We start from the raw sequence: 5,563 nt of genomic DNA, 5'->3' as shown, positions 1-5,563 counted from the left end.
ACATACTATTATAAATAACATATCTTCTTTATCTTCTTATATACTCTTAATCTTCTTTTTTCAGTGAGTATCTGATCATGTTTTCTGATCATATTTCCTGATTATTTTACATAAATGCAAATACTGATATATTTGTTTTAATTTATATAGAATCTTCATGTGTTGACAGATCTGTGTTCACTGATAATTGTGATCTCAATGTTGAATTATTAATTAAGAATTTAAGAGATATGATAATAAAGAAATTGTCTGTGTGATATGTGATCAAATCTCTTATATCTCTCTCTGCTCTCTCTGTTTCTTTCTCTGCTGCTCTCTCTCAATCTTCTACATCTGTCTCTGTATCTGATTCTTCTGCTCTTACTATTCCTGTTTCTGAGACTCTCACTTCTGCTACTTCTACTCTCTCTGCCTCTGCTGTCTCTGCTTTTATTATCAGCTCTTTTCATTGTAAGAAGATTTTGCATAGACTTGATAAATCATGCTTTCTCAGTATATATACTCTCATTCTTCTTATCAATCTTTAAAACAATTTATTGTATAAAGACTGTGTATAATATAGACTGGCCGCCGGGACCATGAATTGCACATTTGGTCTCATTTGGTCTGGTCTCATAGATTTCTTGGCGTGAGTCCCACCAGGACCAAGCCTCAAAAAAATCTGAAAATGGACCATTTCTGAGAGAAATGGTGTGAAAAATGATCAGATTTAATTCAAGAACAGTGAAATGAGAGTAATTTTTCAGAATAAACTGTGAAAGATGATCATTCTTCTAAAATCAGAATGAGACTGAGACTGAAGATCAAAATCAGTCTCATTCAGTTCATTCAGTAATTGCTTATATAATCAGAATTTGATAATGATTATTGATAACACTCATGAAACAACTAAATACATTCTTGAGCAAGTTTATTCTTCACTTTCTCATGAAAACTACACTTCTCTGATATACTGTGATCAGAGGTATTAAACTGTCTGATAATTTCATGTTTTACAATCATGAGTTTCTTGATTGTTTCTCCTTGTAATTGTCTCTGATGATAGTGATAAATATCTTGACTTGAGTTGAACTTTCACTTTATTCCCACTCCTGCCAATGAAATTGTCAGAATATCACACATCATCAGTGCAATAGTTGAATATGTACTCTCAATAATTTTTCATAACTCTAGAATTGATTTAATGTGTAAATTTGTCAGATTATCTTGAAGATAGTGATCAAATTCAGTTTTACAAGTATATAGTTTTGTCTGATTTTCAGTTGTAATCAATGTATACAAGTTCTGTTTCAAAGTTAGTATTATAGTTCTATGTAATATGAAGTGTTACTAAAGATCATTACTTACTAGGGAATTGTATTTCACTGTCTTTACATCTCAAACATCTGCTCATTTAAATCTCTGATAGTTAATATTGTAGTAGTCTCAGACTAATTTAACATATGAGTCTTATTCCTTCTCTGTTCAATCTTAAGAAGTGTAGATATTAACTTGATGAGAGAGATCTAGTAGAGCTGCTACAGCATAGTACTCTGCAAAAGATTGTTTCATTTTGCTGTAGTAATATGCCAGTTTATCTCTTACAGTAACAATAGCCTGCACTATAGCATCATCTCAGACTGAATTTCTTTTTGAGTGATTCAACTACTTCTCAAGATGAGTAAATAAACTGTTATACACTCACCAGACTGACTGCAGCATTGATGTACAAGTGATTGAGACTGTCTTTATTATCTTATAAAACTGAAAAAGTAAATCAATCACATATTTCAACTGAGTTCACTTCATATCAGAAAGTTTCAATATCTGAATCTTTTCCTGATCAGAGTATTACACTCAATAATCAATCATCTGATACAATTGAAGAGTCTGAACAGTTATCTCATATATTGAACTTCACTGTGTTCTAATATTCTGTATCATATTCAGTGATGTGACTGATTTGTTTGTTTGTTGAATATCATGAAATCATTGTTATTATTTAGAAGAGATACAAATCACATTAGCAATGTTTCAAATCTATGATATTTAAATTATTAGTCAATCTATTCAAAATTAACAGTAGTGTTACTAAAAAGTATTATCAAAAAGCAATATCAAAAAGTGTTATCAAAAAACATTATCTTTTGCAAAGTGAATGTAAAAGTTACTTGAGTAATCACTTTCATCTCATTCTCATCTCAAGAATCAGTCATCTCATTATTCTTTGTCTTGATATTAAGATTCTTTATCAGTGTTTGTATCACAAGTTGAACCACATGAGCAATGCAGAGAATATGACCTTGTTTATCATTTCAGAAATGCAAAGTCAATTTTTGCTTCAAGCTCTTTATCATAGTATAGTTATTCACAGCATTGTCAGTTGTAATTGTAAGAAGACTGAGACTAATATCTCAATAGTCATTTTTAATCACAGTCATTAATATCTCTATCATATAATTCTCAGTATGACTACTGATCAATGATTCAAATTCAATTATTGTCTCTTGATAAGTTCAGTTCTCATCAATGTAATAACATATAACTCTTATAAATGCAAGATTGTTTGTACTAGTTCATGCATTCACTGTGAGAGACACTCTTTGATGATTCTTCAACTCTGATTCTAGATGTTGTATATTGACTTTGTAGTGTGTCTTGAGATTGAACTGAAGACAGAATTGATATGAAATATGAAGATTTAAATTAAGCATTTGAAGAAGTGTTCAGAATTCAGAGTTTTCAATTGATTGAAGAGAAAGATTCAGAGATATACATATGTGAAGTAATTATTCACAGAAGTTATCAGATGAGAGTTATGAAATCAGAGTACTGATATGAGATTGTTTTCACATGATTTTCTTCAAATTAGAAAGTTAGTATTATCAAAAATCATTACCTGATAGAGCAACTTATCAGCTCAGTAGTAATTTTCTGATTATTTTTCTTTTATTGTCTGCATTCTGATGACTTCAGATGTCAGAAAATTTCTTCAGAGTCATGATCAGTTTATGATGAATGTTTCTGAATAAAGTTACAGTAATTGTAGCAGAGAGATAGCTCTTCAGTAATCTGTAATATAATCTGTTGATAATTATTTCATAGTTCATCTTGATATTTGTGTTGAGTTTTTCATAAATTTCATGACCTGAAATCAGATGTGAAGAATGAAGTAATTATTTATTATAATTGAAAGAGAGCATTCTGTGTTGAATTATAAACAATATAGACTTTGTGATTCACAGTGATTTCTTGAAGAGTTTGTGAATCTTCAATAGAAGTAAAAGAAGTGAAAGAAGTGAATTCAGAAGATATAATAATAATTTAAGAAAGATAATAATTTATTTTCAATAACTGATCACTGATATGTGTAAGAAGAATTAATATAAGAGAAAATAATCTTGTTTCTTAGCTTAGTTATAATTTTAGTACTAACTCAGATTGAATATCATTAATGTATAAAAGTAAATAAACAATCTTGATTAATCTCTGTCATATTTCTTGAAATATATTAATATTATGAAAGAGAGTGTTACTAAATTATGTTATCAGATAATATCATTAAAAATATATTAATATTATAAATATCAATGTTGAAAAAATGCTGATACTTATACATTATAGTGATTTGTGAATCATGATAGTTAAATATATATATATATATATATATTGTTCCTGACTTGATTACAACTTGTACAATAATTTTTAAAAACTCAAAATTAATTTCAATTATTAATAATTATGAACTTATAACTAATTAATATAAAAAGAAAAAAACTTTTTCTACTCATCATCTTTCTTCTCTTTCTCATTCTTCTTATCATTCTTTATAATTCACTTCTCATTCTTCTTCTTCTTCTTCTTCTTCTTATCTGAGATGATAATCATCTCAAAATCTCTCTTCACTGCCTTCTCAGAAGAGGGTTCCCACTGCTCCCTCTCAGCCAGGTCAACCTGTGGCCCCGGTGGCCGAATGGTTAATGCGGCCACCCGGTAGCACCTTGGCGTGGGAAACCAAGGCGCGTGGGTTCGAAACCCGCAGGGGATGCATTAAATCCGGAACTCAAGCACCTCAGGTTCCTAATAAATACAGAGGTGTACAAATCGCTTCAATGAATTGCTCTATGTTCCTGAGCTGGGAAGTTATTATCGCATGTATCTAATTGTCACTCCTTTGTATTTTCCTATGTTCTTGTTATCTTGGCGTGGTCTCAACACCTGTATTTCCTCCTGTATAATCAACACTTGACCTGTATTTAACATCACGCAAGGACTCATCATAAGCTCCGCTTGCATATGAGTATAATGGAAGAATAATAATAATAATAATAATAATAATAAGGTCAACCTGTGTCTCAAAATCCTGCATTTCCTAGTCTGCTGCCTCAGGTTCCATCTCAGCAGTAAGCAGATTAGCATGCTCAGAGAGCAGAGCTGTCTTCTTAATATTCTGAATCATAAAGTGTATTTGAGACCTGAACAAGACTCTAATTCTCTTCTTCTCTATCAGCTCCTGCTAATCAATTAGAGAACAGAAGTGTTATCAAAAATTGTTATCTCTTAATAAATAAAAAACTTATCAGTTTTAACTTCTTTATCTCCTGCTTCAATATCTTCTCAATCTTCTTCTGCTACTACTTATTTGCAGTAATACTCTTCTTCTCTCTTTCTCTCTTCATCTTAGTCTCAAATCATTCTCAGAACTTCTTCTGATCTCATCACTACTGCATGAGACTCTTCACTATCTTCTTCTTCATTCTCTCATGAGCAGTGTCATCTGTATTATTTCTATACTTAGTTCAGTCTAAATCTATCAGAAGTGTTACTTAAAATTGTTACTATTCTACTTTCTTACAGAGTCTCTTCAAGGCATTATAACATGTCTTGCAATCTGTCTTCTCTCACTTGAATGTCTTCTTCTTCTCTTTCTTCAATCTGTGACAGTGCTCACGCGCCTTGATGATCTGCAGAACTGCAGAATATTTAAAGAGAGATGACATGATTGATTTTAGTGAGTGTTAAAGAGAGATAAAGACAGAAGAGGCAGTCAGAAATAATATAATAATAGTGATAATGATGATAATGATGATGATAATGATGATAATAATAATAATAATGATAATAGTGATGATGATAATAATAATGATAATAATAATAATAATAATAATGATGATAATGATGAAAGAGAGAGTGTATTGAAATATATTACTGACTTACCAAATATAAAGAGACTTAAAGAAAATATTAACAGCTTTCAGTGATGTACAGAAACAGCTACAGTGTTGTATAGCAACATTATCTTCATTTAATACATGCACTGTTGATATTCTTTGTATACAGTTATCATATAATCTGTATCAGAAATACATGCAGAAAACAGATCTTTGTTGCTAGAACAAATGATTACAGCAATTCTCTGTTTTCATATCATAAAGATAAGTTGTTCTCATTTCTTTCTTCTCTCTTTTCTCTTCTTCAATCAATCACTAATTTCAAGCTGGTATGAAAACTATTAAAACACTTTCAGAAACTCTCAAATTGAAGAGTATAGACTAATCAAATTTCAAATGCAGAAGAAATCAAA

General features: G+C 30.3%; 1 pseudogene across 1 annotated transcript; it reads left to right on the top strand.

Moving 5' to 3' along the window:
* The first annotated feature begins 3,938 nt into the window (after positions 1–3,938).
* On the top strand, positions 3,939–4,027 carry BDBG_17239 (annotated as a pseudogene). Its single transcript has one exon. The product of its transcript is annotated as a tRNA-OTHER (tRNA).
* Positions 4,028–5,563: the final 1,536 nt, after the last annotated feature.

This window comes from Blastomyces gilchristii (assembly GCF_000003855.2).
Source record: "Blastomyces gilchristii SLH14081 genomic scaffold supercont1.10, whole genome shotgun sequence".
In the NCBI taxonomy this organism is placed as follows: domain Eukaryota; kingdom Fungi; phylum Ascomycota; class Eurotiomycetes; order Onygenales; family Ajellomycetaceae; genus Blastomyces; species Blastomyces gilchristii.
This window is presented reverse-complemented; position numbering and strand designations above follow the sequence as displayed.